Source organism: Aptenodytes forsteri, unplaced genomic scaffold (genome assembly GCF_000699145.1).
Source record: "Aptenodytes forsteri isolate BGI_AS27 unplaced genomic scaffold, ASM69914v1 Scaffold257, whole genome shotgun sequence".
Lineage (NCBI taxonomy): Eukaryota > Metazoa > Chordata > Aves > Sphenisciformes > Spheniscidae > Aptenodytes > Aptenodytes forsteri.
The window spans coordinates 6,839,818-6,863,461 of NW_008795194.1; the positions used below are offsets into that span (position 1 = coordinate 6,839,818).

The window sequence follows — 23,644 nt, forward strand, 5'->3', positions numbered from 1 at the left end:
CCTGCTAACAGTCCTGCTATGGAAAATTTGAAACATTTTACTGTTTTTAAAGTTTTTCTGATTTGTGTATGGATGGATCCAGGTGCTAGGTTTGAATCTGCAGGTTAATGAATAAGACCTTGCTTGACCCATGAAATTTCCTGCATGAATTTTTGGTTAAAAATACAAAGCTTTTTTCATTTTTGTCTTAATTTTCCAGGAAAAACTACATGCTTTGACAGAATTCAGAGGATTGGAAGGCTTTGTCTGAAAACTAAAACTTCTTGATTTGAAAAATGTTACTGTAGTCCTCGTCTGACATTATCATCTGGATGCCTACTGGTCCTGTTCTGCAAGGCTGAGGCTGCCTACCACCTTTGACATTGTGCCATCATCTTTCCTCTTTGAAGGGAGTGCTGAAAGTAGGGAATCCCTCAAAGTGATCTATTACCGGAGTTGTCATTTAAATGGTAAGTTTAGTTGATAGAGGAGATCTGCCACATAAAGCAGGTAAGCCACAGATTTAATGAGATGCTTCACTAGCATTTCTTAATAACATTTTTTGTTTTCAATCAAAATATTTTGGTTTGTAAGTTTGGCTTTTTGGTAAGAAAAGTATATTTGCAGAAGCACATACTTAGACATGCCAAAAAAAAAAATCCAACCAAAAGGTGTTTAGCTGAAAGCCTTGTTTCCCATCAAAAATGGATGCAGTGGAAAATTTTCAAGCAGCCTTGTATTTAACCTTCTTGGATCAAAATTCAGTTGTTGGACTGAGGGAGGCTCACAGAGGTTTTTTGCTGCTTTTGTTAGGGTGTCTGTTTTTTCACTCATGACATCTGCCTGCTCTTCCAGCTATATGCAACCTTGTTATAATTCTTGCTATTGCAGCATTGTACTGCGCTCAGAATGCTAGTTCCCACTGGACTCAACTTGCTGGGATATGTGCAAACTCAAAGTTTCTTTCAAGGGGAGTGTCAATCTTGCTTTTTTATTTTGGCTTGGTTTTAATAAGCAAATGTGAGTAGCTGTATCCACTGAACACTGAATGTGCACAAAACATAGCATCGCTGTGATACGGTTCTTAGTTCTTTGCCCAAGGTAGCCTTGCTTTGGGATGTTGTGGATGCAAACAGTATATGTGAGTTTAAGGGGTAATGGGCTAAGTGCTTGAAAGAGAAGACCCATTGGGCAAGCTAAACAGATAAATCACATCAGTCTCAGGAATTCCTGAGTCGAATCTAGTTGAAGGCTGGGGAGTTATTCTGGGAAAATGCTGTATTTGATTTCTTTGCTGATGCTGTCTTCTCTTGGCTCTGACTTGTGGCTGCTTTTGGAAGCAGGATACTGAGCTAAACGGACCTTTGATCTGATTTGGCATAGCCATCATTGGGTAAGGAAAAGTACACTGATAAATGAGTAAATGTGGGCTTTGGCAATCTGGAATTCAGCAAATGAAATTCCTTCCTCCAAGAAAAGTGTAAGCCAATCACAAAAGATATGAGCATGGGGATAGAGAATTTCATCTGAATAGGTTGTGATTCTGGAGTCTCAAGCTTCCTGTTGATTTTTTTTTTTTTTTTTTTTTGCTTTTGCAGCTTCCATTTCTCTTTCATTTCTTCTTGTAGCAGTAAGAATTTGCTACAACTGTCTTAAGTACAACTGTGAGCCTTTTTGAGTGTTCTTCCAAAGTTGGTGGGTAGAACATTAGTGTAAGACTCCTGTAGAGTTCACTGGACTTTGTATTAAGACAAGAAGAGAAAACAAAGTGAATATTGAAATTCAGGGAGGAAAATTGTTAATATGACTTACATTAGTTTTAGTACGTGTTATGTTCTGTCATTAGTTCAGTGTCAGAATGCAGTTTGCAGCCAGAATCTATCAGCAACTGGCAACATGTGGTGTTTCTTAAGCAAAAGTTGATTGTTATTCTTTATTGCTTGTTTTGCATCTTAGCACTCTTACAGAAATATCTTTCCAGATATTTTTAACTTTGTTTTCATGGCAATTTAATTTAGATCGCTTCATGGCTGCTAAGCAATACTATGCTTTTTTAGCCTTCACAGGCATTAACGATCAAATCTGTATATGAGCCTATGCTTAGTTTTGTAAGACAGCAGCTAATTTTTTTCTATATTTTTAATAAACTCTTCAGAAGTTTTATGATTACCTGAAAGTAGATATATCTAGTTATACTCCTGTGTACTTAAGTTTACTTGGTAGTTATATTGACGAAAATAGATGGGGTCTCTTTTATTTCTTTTCCTGACAAGGTATAAATTTTTCCTTCAAATTTCTGTCAGCAGAATTTGATTATAGTACATTGTCAGTAGATGACCAGTAATTTCCCTCTTCCCTGTTATTATTTTAGAATTATTTTAAATAAATATTTGCAAGAAAAGATAATAGCCAGACAATGTTTGAAAGGAAGAAATAGTTTGAGTATTCTTGAGAAAGAGATTCATCATTCTAGTACCAAAATGGCGGGAAAGAGGATAGAGAAAAGAAAGCACAATATTGAAGTATAAGAGTGAGCTCCTATGGTACCATTTTCCAGCTGTTCATGTGTGGAATCCAAATACTTTTTGAAGCATAGTGCTACACAGTCAATTAACTTTACTTCAAGTAATCATTGTATAAGGAAGAAATTTTAGTACATTAGAATTCATGAGTTGGAAAAAGTAGCAAAAAAAATTATGTCTATGTTTTCCTAAAAATGCAGTGAAAATATGTAAATTCTTTTAAAATGAATTTTAAAATTTTGTGAAGTGAAAGAAGAGATTATAATCCTGTCTCTAAAGTGTGTCAAGAATAGCAAGAATAGTGCAGCCTCTCTCACATCATTTGTATGCCTTAATCTGAATCTTAATGATAGTGTCAAGAAGTGAGAAGCAAGTAGAGTTGCCAAATCTGTCCACTCTTTTGAAACTGGAAGAATTGTGGGAAGTAATTGGGTGCAAAATAAACATGTGTTCACAAGTAATTGGACTGAGACTATTAAATTTCTTTCATTTAAGTAGTAGGTAGTAACTACTTAAACTTCAAGGAAAAGAGAAGATTACATCCTGCAAAACTTTCTCATGCAAAATAGTCTATCCTCCTGTCAGTGATCCTGGTTACTTTAAAGTGTCTGCTTGCTTGAGAAAAGGTTTGTCAAATCAGGTCTTTAAATGGGAGAGGGGATTAGGAAACAACAAACAAAATCCAACTTGCAGTGGGACTTTTGGGGGTGGGGGGCAGAGAATGGACAATGAATATCTCCAGCTTTTCTTATGGGTAACCCTTTATTGGCAGAAAATTTGTGAAAGACTCAGTGAAGGAAAATGCTATGGTAAAATACATATAAAGAATCTCATGCCAAAACCCAGAGAGTTAAGGGGTATATCTTCTACAGGTTTAGGAAATGGTGAGGGTAAATTAAAAAAGTGTTTCTGTGCTTAAAAAGCCTAATTGCCGTTGTGTATATCAGTCTCTTGTCTGTTTTATACAGCTGTTTGTGCTATCTCACTGGTGTTTTTCAAACAAACTGTTTTTACAAGGGTCACTAATTTGGATTGGGATATAAGAAATAGTTGTTAGTTTTATGGGTAGTAAAGCTGAATATTATAATTTGCACTTTTAAATAAGCTGCTTCATTCTGTATGTAAAACAAAGTAACTTCAAGATGCTTGGTTTTGTAATTAACAAATGTAGAGTTGATCAAAAATATCTTCCCTAGTACAACGCATGGAGATTAGGTTAGACTGTGTTACAGAATAATGTGATAATAATGATTTCTTTCAGAGAGTACAAAAGCAGCATGTAAGTTTCAACTGACATTTATTGACACACAGCATCAGTTGGGAGCCCCATCAAACTTCCTATTCGTTTCTGTTTACCACCTCCTGCTTTTATTTACAGTCAGCATATCTGCTAATTAGCCTCAGGTAGAGCCAGTTCTTCTAAGAAGATCTCTTGTCTTCCTGGTGATGGCCCCATGAGGTGACCATGTACACACAGTCTGTGAGTGAATTAATCTTTAACTCATTAATTTCAGTGCCTGATTCTGAGATGTTTACCTGTTGCCTTGGTTTCCTACTCAGCAATTTGTATTTGGAGAATTGTGGGCCTTGAATCCCGTTGACTTCAATGTCATGAACACATCCCAGTGAGCTCTTAGCATCTCGTGGTTACCTCACTGGAAGTCGTATTTTCTTGTTGTTTTTTGGTTTGCTCTGATTGGACCAGAATGCAGATAGCTTGTTGGTCTCTTCCAGGTAAATGCTCTATATCACTGAGATTATTTACCTAGTTTTCATTGCACTTATGCAGAATAAAATTACTCCTCCACTTCCTTAGCCCTCTCTGTCGCACAATACCCGAATGGAACATTTTGCAAAAAATCTGGTGTAACGATGCCACGCCTTCATCTCACAAGGGGGTTCTCTGTAGGGAACCATACTATTTTACAGAGTCTCACCAACCTCGGTTAGACCTTGTGATGATGTGAAGCTGTTTATAGCCACAGCCTGAATGCTAGAGGTGGTGGTTGTAGTGCACTTCTCTCACAGCATGGCTTGTTTATTAGAAAAGAAAAAAGTTGCAGTTGTATTTGCAGGAAAAATTCAGGAGTGTGATCCTGCCCAAGTCTACAAGGTATGCTAGAAGTGCTCTGAGAGTTGTGAGCTGATCTGTGCATCTCGCTGGGGTGTTAGAAATCTTGTAGTTTCGGTGTTAATGGTTGTGTTTGTTTTATCTGAAACCTAAGAAAAGAAAGACTGGGCCACTTATCTGCACAGTCAACTGTAGGTAATGTCTTAAAATGATGACCAAGTTCTTCACTTCTGCCAGAATGCCATTTATTCCTTCTCCATCCTCCAGTTGAGGAGTAGCCAAACTTTAAAGAAAGCATAGGTTACAGGTGCCCTTGAAATCCTGCCCAGAGCAAGTGCAAGTATGGAAAACCATAAAGTACACACTGTGGTAGTGTGAGCATTTTCTCATAATTTAATGAGAGCTTTACTGATAAAAATTCACTGCTTCAGTTTAAAAAAAAGCAATAATAATAATAATGAAAAAAACCCCCACCCAACCAACAGTATAATCCCTGGAATACATCCAACTTTTATACTGGAAGAGTACCTCAAAGTAGTATGACTTTCTCTCTTCAGTGTGTAAGTATTTCTGCTGATCTAAAACATTTTATGCTGGCACAGCTGCATCCCAATGTCTAAGTTTTGTGGATAGGCAGCCACAGGGGAAGAAACCCTAATGAAAAAAAACCCCACCCAACCAACAGTATAATCCCTGGAATACATCCAACTTTTATACTGGAAGAGTACCTCAAAGTAGTATGACTTTCTCTCTTCAGTGTGTAAGTATTTCTGCTGATCTAAAACATTTTATGCTGGCACAGCTGCATCCCAATGTCTAAGTTTTGTGGATAGGCAGCCACAGGGGAAGAAACCCTAATTCCTTTAAATCAAATTCCTAAGACATCCAGGTGTCCAGGATGCTGGGAAAAGAGACATAAAAATCAAAAAAGAGAAGGTGAATATTTGCTACTGATGGCTCATGGCTTTGGACGGTTAGTGGTGACGCAGTGTCGTGACAAAAAAGCAATGAAAAAGTATCTGTGAAACTTTCTGCCATCTTTAATTGTAAGAAGCCAATGCTGACTGATCTGTTGATGTTTCATGGGAAAAGTCGACACTGAGGGGAAAAGGTGGGTGATATTTCTTCAAAACACGTTAACTGCTTCTATGCATTTTGTGGTTGAAGGACAGAGAAATAAGAGATGCTGGAAATGTTTTTGAGAATTCAGTGGCCCTTCATCAGTATTTTATAGGTACTGTTTAAGCCATCTTTGTTAAGGAGAAGGTCCTTTACCATTAGTATGCTGTCATCTTTCAAATCTCATCAAGGCAGCACCAGAATTTTTTTGCACAGATTTCCTTTGACATACAGCCTCAATAAGTATGGAAATTACAACTTAAATCTAATCTTTTTTTCTTGCAAAGCAGTGCAGTGCCCAAATTCATTGAATTTCGACTTTTATTTTTTCTTAATGTTTGAAGACAGATATGCAAATTTTACTAACAATATGCATGGTTAAATTTAGCTGTAAATTCCAGTCAGGGATTTCTGCTTTGTTTATTGTCCAAGTCAATATGTCTGTGGAGAAAACCTCCTGCTGTGCAGGAATATATAGTCAGCTACTTGGAAAAGTGGAAAGTTTAATTATGAAAGTTTATTCTGGAAAAAGGTAAAGTAAAGCAAGCACTGGTTTTTGGGTTGGGATTTTTTTACTATGACTTCAGCTAACAGAAATACAATGTATATGGTTTGTTTTGACACTAGCTGTTATCAGACAAACCACTTGATTTTTCTTTAATCTGGTCATCTGTGTAACTGAGGGGGTCTGAAAGAAAGTAGAAGTCATGAATAAATGATGCGTTTCTTAAACTTGCAAGGTAGATCATGACGTAAATGAAATAAAATCCAAGTGTGAAGAAAAAAAAGTATAAACACATGTATTGCTGAGAATATCTTCATTAAAATATAGTTTACCTTATGAAGATATTAGTATCAGGTTGCCTGAAAGATGCAAATTTCCTTTGTTGCTTTCTCCTAAGTTATTTTGATTTTTGTGTGTGGTAACAGTGAAGTATCTGTACACAAGGTTTCTGAGTGGAAGGGTAAATTATTGCTGGGGAGTATGTGTTATAAATGATATACAAACATATTCTCATGTTTATAACAGCTCTCCAAGATTTTAATTACTGGAGGGGTTCCCATTTCTTCAGTTTTTATAAGCCATTTACATGGAATACGTTTTAGCTAGCTAGCTATATAAAAAAAACACTGCATGGAAAGAAGGTGTTTCTCCTGCCTACCTAGAGTATATGTAGTACTGTAACAATCTGTTTTCCTCTTTGTGGTTCAATGCATATTTCTCCTTTCTAAGCCTGTTCAACTGTAATATGAAGAATGTTTTTATGATAATTCTACAATGGATGATAGTAATTAGATTTACTGTAAGCCAATACAATTTTAAAAAATTGTGTTGCGGCTAATATTTGGGTTGCATGACTTTCATCAGATGCGTAGGCATCTGTGTAGGACTGATCCATGACCTGAGCTTGTAGGTTCTACAGTAATACTAATGGTACATGATAATTGTGTGTGAAGAAAGGCTGGCAGCTTTATGGAGGAAATTTCTGAACCTGTAGGTAGGTTCAGGATAAGCAATTGCCTGTAACTTCCCTTCCCCCATACTCTGCATTTCTAAAATATAACTGCTCTTCTAATGCTTTTACTGACTCTCATTAAATGGTCCTATGTGTAGGACATTAAATGTATTTATGGTAGAGTGGGAGTTTTGTTCCAAGTCACTAGTGCATCAAGAGTTTCTTCGTAATATTCTTCTGGTTGCCTAATACAGCGAGACAGGCACCAGAGAGGCATATACACTGATGCCTTATGGTAGCAATCCTTGAGCCCGAATCCGAAGAGGTGTGGAGGTGGCTCATTTCCTGTAGAACGGAGTGCGAGTTTAAGTTCCTAAATAGGATTTAGGAGCCTAAATACCTTGGAATTCTCCATGAATAAAGCTTAGTTGCAATATAGCCCCTTAATTCTCCACACATCCCTGCATTCTTCCATACATGTTACTTGTTGGCTATTTACTGTTAATTGGCAATTTGGATGCTTAATTATGCTTCTGTTTTGGGATATGTTTCTTCCTAGTCTTATCCTGTATTTCACTGGACTGTCTGTTCCTTTTCAGTTCTTTCCACTCTTGCACTTTGTGTACCTAATAAAGGCACTAGCACACTTGATTTCCAGTGACTAGCTTCCCTCTCACATTGGCATGTATGAAACATAAGACCTTTGGTATTAATAGAGCTAACTGCCCTGTAAAGATGCTATAAAAGGAATCATTAAGGCTCAAAATTGACAGTGATTTGACTATTTTGTCCACTCAATCTGTTTTTTGACCAATGTATGCCTAATATGCAAGTTATATATTAGCCAAATTCTACTTCGTTTGACTGACAAAAAGGGTAGGGCTAGGGGTACGTGCCGCAGGTAGTTAAATAATGCAAAACCTTATGTCAGTCTAATGCTTTTGTCACTGAAATGACTCTGCCAGTTGCTCTTCTGAAACTAGTAATAGTATATCAGGGCATAAATCAATCTTTCCTCTGGCTGTGTATGATCTCACTTCTCCGTTCTTTAGTTCACTGCACAGGTTATCTGTAACTGAAGTGCACAACGAAAGCATAACGTTTTTTTCCCATGCTAGACTTTTAACTTCCAGAGTACAATTTTCCTTACAGTGTAGCAGAAGTGGAAAGGAATGAAAACAGACATAAACAAGGACTCTAGTGTTAAAGAATGCTCTGTAAAACCTACCATCCTTCAATCACAGTGCATCTTTTTTTGTGTGATCATGAACCAAGTTTTCCTCAGGACCACAGTGGTTGTCGCCAAGAGGGATTCCTTGCCCTGCATCTTGGTAGACGAAAGTGACTGGAAGAAAGAAAATAACCTACAGATGTGGGCTTCCGCTGCTGCCCAAATGATGAGCTAGGCAAGTGTCAGTAGCTGCTCTAGGGGGGACGGTGGGGGAAAGAGAAAGCTTCTAGGCCTAGGAGGAGTAGGGAAAGGGTGAATGAGTGGAGGTGGGGGGTCCTGATTCTTTCAACGCAGTTGGTATTGTACCACACTCCTTTTTTAAAAGGTGGGTAAGGTTATACCAGGGGAAGCAGAATGCAGGGAGTGGTTTCCAGCCCCTGAGTGGGATGACAGCGTTGTCTCATCTGTGTGGCTTAGGGACTTTGACAGAGAAAGCCTAAGAGCACACGATGCTGCGGCCACATAGGAAAGAGGGAATCGCCCTGTCAAGGACTGGTGTCCATGGTGATAGGATTTTTGGATGGTGCAGCTAAACGGATGGAAGAGTGAGTGTTGGAAGGGCAGTGAATAAGGTGAGGATGGAAGGGGGCATGTGCTCTGTGTTGCTGTTGCCTCATTGCAAAATTGTTTCCCTTCAGTGTTGTTTGCAAGAATAAAGCTGATTTATGAGAGTAAATTGGTTTCTGGACTAATACCAGTGTTTTTCTCAGCTATTGGTATGTGAACAGTTTTCATACAATCCCAGTTTTGCCACAATTCTGGCTATGAGTAATCTTAGTGGATTATAAAAAATGTTAAAATAGTAAAAAAAAAAAGAATTTTAGGAGTAGGATACAGTTTGCAGTAGTGATTTAAGTGCTTAGATATCACAGACTGCTTTTTGCTTGTGAAACTTGTTTTCTTTCTGTATATTCAGTAAAGGAACTAATTAATTAAAGAAATTAATGTGATTGACTGTTTCTTGTAGCTCAGAGATTCATGCTGCTTGGCTAATCGATGACCATGAGTGTTGCACGTGTAAGTAGTTAGAAACACTTTGGGTTTTATTCATGCTGATTTTTATCACAGGGCATCATCGCTTGTACTGAGGAACACTCCAGGTGGACCACGGCCCTTGCACTCCACCTCAGTGAGGGGTGCTTTCAAAGGGTCTTATTTATTGCCATATCAGTGCAAGGCCTAAACATATTCCATAAATAATCTCATAGGATCAGACAGCAACTGAACTGGAGACGATGAGAATGTGGTAAACTAGGTTAGGAACAGGTACAATGTTGGTGATCATTGAGGGACACTCTGCAACTCTGCCTGTGGCAGCATGGCTTCTTCCAATCTTCTCTTCAGCTGTGGGGTTGTTGCCTAATACCATATGCTAGGTCTATGTATTTAATTATGAACTTTGTATTTAAAAGCTATCTAGCTGCTCTCTCAAACCAGTATTGTTAACTTTCTACCTAATGATGCTGATTCAAATGAAAGATGTTTGTACTTGGTCATCTTGTTTCATGATCAGATGCATCTGGGAACTCAATCTATAGAATCTCTTCTTAGAATCATCTAAATCTTTCTGAATGCCAAATGCAACCAACTGAAATGTCCAGAGATTAGTAGATTTAAAATTATTTTTAGTCTAATCTAAAAATCAAAGCACATTTTTACATAGAAGTACCATATTAGTACTGTATTAATGAGTGCTCGTGAGAGATTATGCTGGTGGAAAACATGATCATGGGATTTGACCTCCTTGGAAGCAAGGGCTTTTCCAGGTCATGAAAGGCTACATATTCAGCTCATCACTAGTGTAGAACTGTCTTTCTGTCATAACTGAAATACTGACACCTGGTTTACACTTAGAAGTGTTATCAAGGAGGCCTGTCAGGGAGGGATACGAATTTTTGCTGACATAGCTATGCCAGCAAAAACCCTAGTGCAGATGCTGTGTGTCATGGTTCTTTGTGTAAGAAGTTCTTTTACCTGTACATTTTACTTCTCTTGAGGGGTAGGTATAAGTTGCTTGGGAAGAGGAGTCTTGTTAGTATAATTTCTGTATTAACCTTTCTAGTGTAAATCAGCTGTAGGCCTCATCCTGTAGGGACTCATATGCAAGTTTATCACTGCACACAGAGGTGATATATACATAGCCTGTGCTTATGTCGCTTTGAAGAACGACCTCTAGATCAACTCTAAGAATAGTATGTGATCTCTGTCTCCTGTTCATCTTCTGTCTACAGGATTATCTTACAGCTGCAAGTTGCATGAATAATGCCTGGCAATGCATGAATTTTCATGTTTAGCACCTGTCCTGTTGGTGGTTCTAGTCCTGAAGATAGTTTTGGGGCCACACTTAGGAGACAGTATAGGCATAACCATTGTTTAACTGAACTACTTGCAGGAAGAAAGGAGGCTGGATGCAGATATAACAATGAAAAGGAAGGAAGGAAACTCCCTAGCAGTGAAGCTTGTGATGTGCAACACACAAACTAAAGGATGAGAAGTACAAAAGTGGAAGCTTCCTTGGGTGAATCAGTTCCAGAAGAAATAAGCATGTGGAAGCACTTGATGGATCAGGATTGTCCTTTGCTGATTCTACATGCAGCACCATAAATCACAAGTAGTTTTAAAGAAATTGGTAGTGGAACAGGAGAGTAGAAATGGTGTGAGTGAACTCAGATTATGACTTGAAACCTTCCCTTGTCTTTTAAAATGCAGTTCCTGTATGCCTCTAATTATCTTTCATTGAGATATTCTACCTCAGTTGGAATTGATGACCTAAAAAGTGGGCTCTTAGTGTTTGTCTGCAGGAAGGACTCCCTTTTCTCTTATGCAGAGAGAGACCCTAACTAGAAATTACAGCTAGCCTCAAGTGTATGTATATTTTGTATTTGTTCGCGGTATTTCATAACATCAGAGATGAAGGCTGGGCCAGATACCAGAATACGTTATTTGCACTAGCAGAAATAATTTCACATCACACTCTGCAGGAATTTGGACTTGTTCTATTTTTGGGCTTGAAACAGGAATAGCTTGAACGAGCTAGGTGATGTTTTATTTGAGACAAAGGTTTCCTTTTTCCTCAGAAGTTTTTTCAAGAGATGCAGAAAGGCCATTTCAAATAATACTGCCAGAGCCAAAGCTGCATAGGTAAGCTCTGTGGTCCTGCACTGAGGTTGATTAATCAGCCAAGGTTAATAGAAATCGGTATTTTCACTTCAAGTCCTAGAGACTTACTTTGGAAATGCATGAATTTGTAGGCTTGCAGTCTCCCTGACAGATGAATCTAGTCTTGAGGATGGTGACTAGAGATATAACTATGGCATTGGATGTGATCATAATCATAAAAGGGAGATATTTTGAGATACAGAAATTGCAAATTCAATCCCTGCTGTTACCAGTCCAGCCACAGGGGCCATTTAACAAAAGATTCCTGAGTTAATGATTGCTGTTCTATGACAGGGATATTGGACTTATTATACACTGAACACAAAGGTCTCTGATCCATATTTGTGCCTTGTTTCCTGCTTGGGATTCAGCACCACATGGTGGTAACTGTCTGCTTCATGCAGGAAAGCGTTCTGCTGTGATACCAGTGAGCGATAGTATCAGAAGAACATCCATTTTCCATGAATTTAAACTATTACTGCAGTTAGGTGCAATTATTGAGAATCCCTGTAGAGTTGTACAAAAAATGTTGTCTCTGTCTGAAGATGTTGATTCTGGAATGTAGCAGTTCCAGTCTATGACATTCTTAGTTTGGGATCTCAGTGGCTGCTATAAATTGTACCCTGGAAAATGGTTACTGGGACTATAAAGTATAGTGCTGCATTTCAAGCTCTATTTTAAGTACCAATGGCTTTGTCAAACTATACATGTAATTTAAATCAAATTTATATGGTGAAAATATGTTGAAGATGAACCAATGGAAGAACTTAATGGACTTCATAACGAAGAATATTGACTTTGCATATTAACTTCATTAACTTAATGCTGCCTCTTGTGCATTGGAAAATTGTTCAAGTGAGAATAATAGCTTTTGAACTACTTACAGGCTAATAGGTAGTGATTGTAGTCACTAAGACTTTGAATAGCTGTGGCTGTTGATTACACAGATTAAATGTGAGTGCATTTTTCAATATGGCTGATTTTCAAAAAACTCATTTTCTGTCCTTCCTTTTGACTTTCATGGCTAATGACACTGACTTCTAATGCATATTAAATTCCGGGAGTGGGAAATTAAATTCCTCTTCCTCCATCTCATAGTAGAGACATGAGTGCAGAAGCATGCCATATGCTTATTTTAAATTGTTCAAGATTGAAGCTGTATTAGTCAAATATAAGATTGCATTAGTGGTAGTTCCCATACAGTGGGACATGCTCTCTTTAAACAGCTGATTGGTTATAGATGTTTGTAGTATTCATAGCACTAATTTTTCATGCACTCCATCCCTTATGTTTTTTTTCTTCATATCTGAACTGTCTGCGCGTCTCTTTGCATCCACTGTGATTTCTTAGTGAATGCTGGTTCCCAAGTTCTTTCTCTATTCTCTCCTTTTTTTTTCTCCAGGGCCTAATTATGAAACAGCTTCAAATAAATACAATTTTTTAACAAAAAACATTCTGCTTCCTGTGAACAATGCACTGAATTTTTCTCTTTATTCTTGGGGAGTTCTTATTCAGTTGGAGTGCTTTGCAGTTGGCTAGGCCTGAGATTTCTGGGAGCTGTAATTGTGTCTCATTAATTCTTACAGTAATGTAGGGTAACTATAAGGAGCATGCAATTAGTGGTCTGGTCAATGAATAGAGCAGTTAATCAGCAGACAAAGGATGGGGCTCAGGACCTATTAGGCTGAAAGGAAGTGTTACTATTGTCACAGGCAGTAGGAATGCATGCAGACATGCCTTAAAGTTGAACTGTTTAAGGGAACTGTGTATGTCTTTTTGCTAAACCAGTTTTCCTACCTATTCCACTACTTGAGAGAGATTCGTTTAAGGTTGGCTGTTAGAAGTCAGAGACCTTATCGGAAGTTTTGAAAGACTGTACAGACTGCTTAGTGTATTCTCTCACCTTAACAGAGGCAGCCCCAGGGTTTATCAAAAATAAAAAGTGGCCAAAGAGATGTAAGGCATCCTTAGCTGTTCCTCCTCGTCAGAAAAATGGTCGGTGAATGGAGGAGACCGATGAAGTTTAAATCAGCCATTGTGTAGATTGTCACTCAGTCATACTCTGCATGTTTGTCTTCATAATGAACCTTGTTTGTTCTGAATGGCTGTGCTTTCAGTGCATGTAAATATATGCAAATACTCATAACAGTTTAAAAATGGTAGCTCTTACGGTAACAAGTAACCTTTCCTACTTTTATGAAGCCTTGTCTTTTACTATATCTAGGGTTTAAAATGCAAAAATGACTCCAACTCTAGACAGTGCTTTGGGTTTTTTTGTCAGCTCCAGATCAGAACTTCCAGTTGTTTCTGCCTTTGAAAAAATAGGAACCTCATGAATCCTGTGAAATGTTATGACATATGATTATAAAGAAAAAGGCTTTATCAATAAAACACTGCCCTTGAGTAACTCTTATTTCTAGTAGGCATTGCTTCAAATAGAAAGTCATTTCTTCTCTTAAGTAAAACAGACACTTGGCATAAAAAAGCAGTAATTAAAATAACTTTTTTTTTTTTGGAAAAAAAGGGAATTGAACTTTAATAATTAACATATCCAGAGCCTAGTGTTTTTCTCAAAACTGAAAGTAATTTTTTACTGTCTTCTTTGTATTAACAGGTCTGTAGCTTTATCTCTTCTCATGGTATTCACATCAGCAGCAAGTAATGTTAGAAGAATAAAGTCTCTCAGGCTTTATATTAAGGATTCAATTATTCTATATAATTAGCCCTGATTTGTTAAATATTTGAAACATTTTCTACTCTTAGGTATGGAACAGTGTACTGGAGTGATCAAAACCACAAATGACTTGAACCTTTACTCAGAAAATGCTTTTTATCAAATAATAAGGAAGATTAAGCCTAAGTCTCTCTCTCTCTCTTTTTCTGTTTGGATTTTATTCCCACAAGAAATATCAGTTTTGTCCACAATATCTCATGTATTTCTATTCCCTTGAAATACAAAGAGGCAATAGATTCTGGTATAAATTAGGTAGATTTAATGAAATATGTGAGTTGTAACTTGTGCCTTGAATATAAAATACTTGAGTGAGGCATAAGGTATTTTGCTGATGCCATCATTGTCACTCGTCTGGTTTTTCATTCTTCTGTGCCTGTTTTTGAAACACTTAGGGGCTGTGGAGTCTTGGGAATAACAGTTTTTGTATGCCATACATAGCAAATCTTTCCAAGGTCACATTTTCCTTCACTGTGTCTTCTTTTGAGGAAGCAGGGCAGACTTACCCTGCAAAATGAGAAAGTGGTACTACTTCCACATTCAGAAGCTGGCTCTTACCTCACATATATGCTACTTTTCCGTTTAATTAGAAAGTGATTTCTCATCTGGTGTCAGCATCAAAAAAGTTGCTGCTCAGTGTCACTGATATGCATTACAGGTTTAACAGAAATTACCATTTTTTTCCCCCAGTAAAGTTTTTCCTGGTGAAACACAGGTTCAGTCATGGGAGGCTATTGATCTGGAAGGGTCTTAAATAATTCTAAAGTCACTGAAATATTAATTGAGGAGGTAGCAGATTAATTGTGGTCTTCCATAAGAGCACAATGTTATGACTGGAATGGGTGTTGTGATAGAAATGATAAACACTACATAATATATAAAGATTGATAAAAGCTCTTTAACCTTCTTTTAAATTAACAGAATATCCATCTCTGTATCTCTCTTTATGTAGACACACATGTATTTTTACTTAGCGATAAGAACTAGTGTTACTCTGATGGACAGTGTAGGGTAAGGTAGATTAAACAACTCTTGTTGCTGTTTTGAGAACTTCTCTTCTTCTCTTTCGTTGTATAGTGTGAATCTTATCTGGTGTTACCTGGCCTGTTGTGCAAGTCTCAACTCTGCAAGAATCGCAGAGCAGAGAAAGTTTATAGATGCTAACTAAAAATGTTATATCACTGTATTTTAAATAAATCCTTCTGCATGTGTCCTGTTTCTTCTGGTACAAGATGACATTGACTATCATAACATAAACACATGGTCATTGCTCTCTAATTTAAGCTAGTTGTCTATGCTTCTTTATCTGTTGTCAGAACAGAGAGAAAGTATTGCTCTCTGGCCAGTTGTCCCATCTGTTTTAAACTTTGCTCACGAGTATTTTTATTCTTTAAGTGGCAGAGCTGCCCTTGTTGAAGTTGCTGCTTAAGCTGGTACTGTCACCAAATCACCCTCCCATTATGAAAGAGACCCTAGATAATTAATTAAGAAAATACTGGTTTTCAAAAGATGGCTGAAATGAAGTGAGATGAATACCTCCATAGTGAAAATCATTCCATTATAACTATTTCATGTATTATTTATACAGCATTTCTGTCCTGAAGACTCATCTTAGGGATCAGGCTGTGGTGCACACAACCAGTAAGTAATTTTCTCAATCAGTTGAGGAATAAATTTGTACAGTGTAAGAATACTGCTGAGAGAAATAGATAATTGAATCCCCCCCTTTTTTACCTAAAATGAGATTTGGAAGAGTAAGCTATTTAAGTCCAAAACTGTGACTGTAAGAGTGCCTCCTTAACTGCAGTCTAGCCCTGGAGACACCTAAGGTCTGTGAGCAACTTTGCAGTTCCATGGTGCCTGGCATGCTGTTGCAGCTGAGGTCCAAAACAGCCCTGTTTTGGCAGAGTTCGTTGCCCTGCTCCTTAAGCTTGGCTGGGATCCAGGAAGCAGATGTTCTGGGATCAGAATTACCTGGGAGAGCTGATCTGGTAAATGTTCCCAGAGCACACAATATCCGTGGACAGCTTCATCTCCTCATAAAATGCAGTGACAGCTGCTACCGCTGGGAGAAAGATGGTGCAGCTCCCTTTTATATAACATTATAGTGGCTAGATAGTCATCCGAGAAATGTCTGAGTGGGCTTTGCATCCGTATTGCATATTGCCTTGCAGGCTACCCTAGCTCCTAGAGTAGAGGCTAGTCTGAGCTAGCAAAAGAAAATAGTTCTAGTTCTTTAATGGCTTTGCATATGAAATAGTTTGTCTGGAATTTGAACCAGAATCTATTCAGTGACCCAGAAGAGAATATGGAGTATTGGTGTGTGGCACGCTCTGTGCAATTTGTCACAGCAAATAAGCTGCTGTATAGGCTACTTGCTGCAACTGTTGTATAACATTTTCTATATACAGTTTCTTTAGCAAGCCTGCCTGACTGTAACAAGAGCATGAATTAAAATGGCTAGGAGCAAGAAAAGGTAGTCTTTCTGATGGCCGTGGTGAAAGAAAATTTCTTGTGACTGTTGCTTCTCGTTTCCCTGTAGTCTATACATAAAGTAGGAAATAAAACCCTTCCTGACCCATTGTTCCAGCTGTGTTTGAACTGTGATGATTTGAGGCATCTATGTACAACTTAGAAATTATGGTTGACATTGTGACATTGTTATTCTATTGCAAAATATCTCAGCATATCTGGTTTTGCTCTCAAATATGTTTTGACTTGCATTTGAGAAGGACTGCTAGCTCTGGGAAGATGTGTTTTCTTGCAAAGACCTAGAAAATGCGGTGCAGAAAATGTCCACATTGGCAATAGCATGATGACAGATATTAATTCACAGACAGAGAGGAAAGAAACTTTTTTTTTTGAAGGAATGAAATACTTAACTGAAGGACCAGAGGAGGGTAGGGGAAGTGGTTTGACTACAGAGGTGCCCCATGTCCTAAAGACAAGTCCTGAAGTGTATGAGAAGGATTTTGGACAGTATGAACTTCTCCCAGGGGTGAAGTCCATAGTGATCGGAATTTGTCCAGAGTTGACACCCCTCAGCTTGAATCCCCTCACCGTTGGCTGTTATGCCTGCATCAACTTAAAGTTTCATGTGATCCCCGAGTTGCACATAACTTTCTTCCTATCCACATTTATGTCTTACTATCACAAAGTAAGAACAGGACTATCACAAAGTCATACAGGATCAGACTAAACATCTGTCTAGCCGGGTATCCTGTTTCTGACAGCAGCCTGGGGGAGCATATAAGAAAATGTCAAGCACGTAATGATCCTTTCTTGGTGTACTCTCCTACCTTCTACTGAATCATGGCTTTGGGACTTCCTGAGCCAGAGATAATACTAACATTTTTCATCCCTCCTTTCAATTCCATTAGTGGTGCAAGCCTTGGAGACTTACTTTCTGGTTTGTTTAAAACCATTTTATTTTCTTGTATGCAGTGTCTTATGCAAGTGCTCTTTCTTACGCTGAACTGTAAAGCTCACACATCTTTTTCCCTGTTTAAATTCCTCTTTGGGATTCTCTTCTTCCTTGACATCTACCAGGATAAGTTAATTGCTAATTTATTTCTATTTACTCAGTTAGCCACTCATTAATGTGAGGGGAAGGGTGTGGGGGTCCCTAGGGAAGCTGCTGGCTGTACAGGCTGCAGCAGGATGGCTCCATTTTAGCTGCTGTGCTAGAGAACAGGGAGGAGTTAAAGTGCTTCGTCCAAGACAAGATAATTGAAAACTAACAGTTCCAGGACCCTAACAACTCCAGAAACCCAGCGTTTCTGCGCAAGACAAACTTGTTGTGCAACCCAGGTCCCAGTATGACAGGAAGCAAGCCAATTGCCACTTACGCTGTTTTTGGATGATGTGGATAATCAAACAGTAAAATCATTTATTTGGCTCCTGGTACCCAGCAAGTTGTGGCTGGTTCTTTTCTAAATCAAACCTTGTCTGAAAAGGATAAATGGTGCTACACTGCACACTGCCTCCCTCCCCCTTCTTTGCAGCAGGAAGTAAATGCCTCTGTGGAAGAACTGTGGTGTGAGTAAACACAATATTGAGCCAGGAAATGTTTATGCAGGAGCATGTGAAAACCTGAAGGAAAATGTAGATCTAAAAAAATCCCATACCCAACAACTGCTTCCCCCTCCTCGCCAAATGTAAAGGAGTTTAAAATTAGTTGGTATTTTAGTGCATGTGGATTTTCATAAAATAAATTCTAGTAGTACTATAATTCTGAGTTAGATCAGTTCTTTCCAACTTCAACATTTGCTTCTTCTCTTGGAGAACTGGATAGACCAGTGTTGGTGTCGGCAGGAAGGGTGGATCCATATCCTTTGTAGCTGTAGAGGTATAAGTCTCTAGGCTCCTACATTTGAAAAAATTGCCCTTACTACTAAACTGTTACAATTGTAACAATTCTGACTACTAACGGGAAGGAATGGGAAGAGAGGAGGTAATCTCTAAAAACTTCATACATAGGAAAGAAGCAAGAAAATTACTGAGTCATTCTTTGTCACATAGTTGCCGTCTCTAGCTATGACAAAGAGTTTATAATTTTTTTCTATTGCTAATTTACATGCTGATAGGTTTAAGTAAAATGATGAAGTCACTGGAACACAAGATGCAGTCTATGTGTCAGCTAATCTAGTGCTGACCCCTACTTTCTAGTCTCTGCGGGAAGGTTCTCTTCTGCTTCAGCATCTTGTCAGCTACTTTGAATGCTCTTAACCCTACTCATATTTTGTGGTATAGGCCAGGCCAAAAATATGTCCTCATAATTCAGTCCAGGCAGATTAGAAGATATTAAGGCCCATGTTGAAAGGGTTTGCCTTCTAGGCAAACTCATGATTTTATTGCTCAAATGTTTCACTGTGAAAGCAATGTCTTGTTCCTCCTCTGTGTCGTAGCAAAAATAGGCTGAAATCACCTGCTTTTCCATCTTCCCCTTCACTTCCAGCTCTCAATAATTTTTGATGCCATGCAGCTCTCTTTATGCACCTCTGTTTTTCAGATCAATCCCTCTCCTCCATCACTTTCCCCTCAAATTTAGAATCCTCCTACTGTTGTTGCCCCATGGCCTCCCTGTTGCCAGCCATCTGTCAAAGTCAGTCAAATGTTGCTGTTCTTGCTATTGACAAACAGATAAAAGAATCTAGTGAGCAACCTGGCTATAATAAATGGAAAAAAGGTCTTTCTATCATAAATAAGTTATGCCCTGCTTTTGCATTCTGCTGCTAAACTCTTGCTTGTTGAGACCAATTTTCAATGGGTTGATCATGGATTAATTTTACATTTTCTGGATCTGAACTACTTTTGGGTACAATAGGTTGGAGGCCACTTGTTACAGGCCTAGCAGCAATGCTAACTGTTCTGTTCTCTTGTCAGGTTTTCAGTCGTACAGGGTGATGGTGATATACGGGTTAAAAAAGTGTATTCTAAATTTCAGGTTTGCTTATGCCAAGGAAACCTTCCTGTGCTTTGGAACAGAAAACCTGATAATAAGCTAGGATTTGGAGGTGAGAATTTTTCATATGTAAAAAGTTTGTTTTATTATCCTCATGGACTGGACTAATATCCTTTCAGCAAAGCAGCTGCTATGCTGGTGGCAGGGTCTGAACTTCAGGCATAATTTTATGAGTTACTATTTTGGGGAAATAAAACCATACACATTCTAACTTTTACATGAATGTCTCTGACTTAAAAATAAACAAAAAAACTACTGCACTCAGATGCAGTACAGTACTCCTCCTTTTCTTCCACTTGTTTTCATTCTGATTTATTCGAATGGAAGTGGGTATTGAGCTAGAGGACACAAACATAGACAATGCATATATGCCAGAACCTTAGTTAGGATTACAGACTAAAATAAAAATTATAAGTGCATGCAGCTGTGTTTACATGCCAGTTGGCATGTTTTCTCTGCTGGTCTGCCATTAACCTTTAAAAGTTTTTTTTTGTAATAATGACAAAAGTAGTATTGGCCTCCAAATGTTGATTCTTTCCCTGCATTTCTGGTTTGGAAAACTTGCACTGTGCTTCCTCCTCCTCCTCCTCTTACTACTACTACTACTTCTATTATTATTAATTATAGTCAAGTAGTGTTTAAGACATGCTAACTACTACAAGAATACACCAGAGATGGCTCTTGCTTTGGAGAACTTAACCTCTGACACAAGAGACAAACCAAGATATGCAGATGGAAACTGCAGTGAAACCTGTATTCGGTATACAACGTATGGAAGCTGAGCATATCATTAACGTTATTGTTACTGCGGTTTTTGAAGGCCTCAAGTGAAAGGAGAGGATGAAGGTAGACTTCAAGAATAATGAAATTGCCCTATAGTTATTTATGGGGGTTTCCTGCCTCTGAGGGAGAACATTGCAGAAAGCAGCGACACAGTTACTTAAAACCAGAAACAAGTAGGCATGGGAGGTATCACGGGTGAATTAGGGGCTTAAGTCAGTCTCTTGATATACAATATAGATACGAGGGTCTGAGGAATGGGCTATAAATGCAAGTAAAGATGAAGATAAGTATCTTACGCTTTACGTAGTAGAGAGGGCTGTATGACAAGTGATACCCAGATTAAAGTGAAGGAAGGGCATAGGTCCAGTGAGTCATGGATAAACTGGTCTCTAAGGCTAGGTTCAGCACTCTTGGGCATTGCCTTTCTGTGCTGATGGTCTGGAGAGGTGGGACTGTGTCTTGTAGACATCCAGAGTCTGAATCCACTCCTCCACTCCTGCTTTATCTTCATAAGGTGGAGTGGCTGTTGAAATATGACCTTGTGTGGGTGCTAATCATCACCTGATTCACTATGAAACTGTATTTCTAGCCTTTCAGTAGCCCTATCTGAGCTACTCTATCCCACCCCTGCTGTATTGCCAAGACTGGCAATACACAATTTGTATCCAGCCATGGATTAGCTGTTGCTTTGTACAATGTAGTGTTGTTGGTGCTGCTAAAGTTGTGGTTGAAGTCCACATTCTGGAATTGTACGATGATGTTCATGTGCCCATTAATGGATGCTGCTGATACTCTGAATTGTTAAGGTATTCATGTTCTACTGTGCCAAACACAGAAATTGAGGAGGCCTCGAGTAACTGTAAGTAGGATGGACAGTGGGTACTATACTCCAGAGCACCTTTTAATGGAAGTAGAGGCAGGCTTTTGGCAAGGTGTCATATAGGAATGGGTGAAACTTACCTAACGGGTTCTAAGCAAAATTTAAGAGATTTAAAAACATCTTTTTAAAATAGTTGATTTATCTGCCTGTGTGTTGAGAATTCACTGCAGCCTCTCCATTTATCCCTCTGCCAGATTCATTGTGCTGTAACTCCTTCGCTCACCATGTTTCCTACCTTCCAAACCAAGACCTTGATCCTGTGTGCCTCCTATTCCTCACCCTTCTGCATGAAACTTCCCCTGACATGCATTGCAAGAACTTGGTGGCGAGTGTCCTGTGTGTTGAATTAGAATGGTGGTAATGAAAGACTGGGTAATTCAGCCACTTTGCTGTCCTTTTCACTTCAGTTATTATGAATTTTAAATCATCTTTATTCACTGAAATGATACCTATGTTGTACTGACTGTGTAGTTTACCATTGGGCTTATTTGCTATATTTTTAAACCTTAATGCCTGCCATCTTATCCATTGTTTTATAGATGTGTAAAGGGCTCTGAAAGCAGTTACATAGTGGAATTTAGCAGTGCATGGTATATTTTATTAGGATTAAGAGCTTGTAAATTAATATAGTAGTTCTGAGAGCTTCAGCATATACCTACCTGAAAAAATAACAATAGTAACTGGATATGATATTTGTATGTTTGCTTTTAGTTTGCAGAATGTCTCTGAGAGACAAGCTTCCTGCTAGCCAATTTATTTTTTAGATAACAGGGACTGTCTAGAATTACATTCAGAAGGAAAACACAGTAATTAATTTGTCACTGAAACCTGAGGGGTCCTCTTCCTCATATAGGTGATAATGAAGGTTTTGCATGTAATTAGCAGGAATAATTAGCACATTTCTGGTAACAAATAGACTGAGTGGTTCTCTGCAAATAAATTAATTGTTGTGTTAACACAGGCAATTGTCTCTTTATTGTCTGCCAATGCCCCTTGTTTGCACTAAAGCCTATTTCAGACCTTAGCAGCTTTACACAAATAGGAAAGAGAATCTATAAAATTGTACCTCATCCATCTGCTTCTGAGAAACTTCAAGACCACCAAGGGACTTGTTTGTCAAGACTTGTTAAACAATTTGTAATCTTGAACGTGTTTTTCACTATATTAACAAATGAATTGTTCAAATCAACTTAGTGGGTAAGCCAGAAAAACCACACTAATCAATCAAATGCTGACTCTGGGCATCTAGGAAAAGAAATGTCTCTGAAAAATAGTATAGCAGTAAATTCATAACAAAGCTGAACAAATCCCAGAATTCCACATATAATCACACAACCAAGCGGAACTGGTTTTATGTGGTAGATGTTCCTTATAATGCAAAATCACACTGTGATGTGTGTGCCCTTTGCTGGGCTGCTGTAAAAAGCTAAGGCTTCACAGGTCTGCTGCCACATATCCTCCAAGCAGCCTTAGTTTAGACAAGGCTTAGTCAGCCCATATTCTGTCTTCATTTGCTCTTTTCGGAAGATCTAAAAAGCTACTATTGAGCTAGTCTTTCTACTTCAGGTGTTTTGTTTCATCCCTTTTCTCTCTTTTTTCCCCTGTGTTTCTTCTGCTTAGACACAACTGTCATCTCAGCAATAAGCTTACATTAGCTTTTGGGTCTTCATAAATACGGAAGCTGTTGGTTGTGGTCTGCAGATAGGTTTCATCCCTTCCGTGTGTCTGTGGAGAGGAAAGGGAGAAAATGCAGTTTGAAGATGGGGTGCAGCAGGTGTAGGGTTGGGTAAAATCATACATGTTGTTTGTGGAAAATGTTGGCTCTTCTATTTCTTGTTACAGTAATAATTCTCCAGTCTTCCTCTGGAATGGAAACAATGAGAATATAATTGATGGGTGTCTCTTTTTCTTTGAGGGTAGGGTTACTGTATTTTTCCAAAATAACAATTCTTAATTTCATTTCCAAATGAGTATTTATATTGATGTGTGTTTTGATTTTTATTTTTTCATTATTTCCTCACTTTTCTCTAGTAGCCATGGCACTGTGCAGTGCTTTTATGAATCGATGGTAGAATAATAATAACAGTATAAAAATTAAAGTAAATCTTGGAACATAATGCCAGCAATTTTTGGAATGAATGTCTAAAACTGCAGCAGAAGAACAAGTCCTGCATTTTTTAGAGAGAAATGTTTAATAGAGATGGTTTCCTGGAAAAAAAAAAAAGGCAGCAGTTTCCTAAACTGATGT

General features: G+C 38.3%; 1 long non-coding RNA gene across 1 annotated transcript; it reads left to right on the plus strand.

The window, feature by feature from the left end:
• The first annotated feature begins 205 nt into the window (after positions 1 to 205).
• On the plus strand, positions 206 to 22,014 carry LOC109279435. The gene is made up of 3 exons (XR_002086172.1): positions 206 to 449; positions 19,716 to 19,785; positions 21,591 to 22,014. It is a non-coding gene; the product is annotated as an uncharacterized LOC109279435 (long non-coding RNA).
• Positions 22,015 to 23,644: the final 1,630 nt, after the last annotated feature.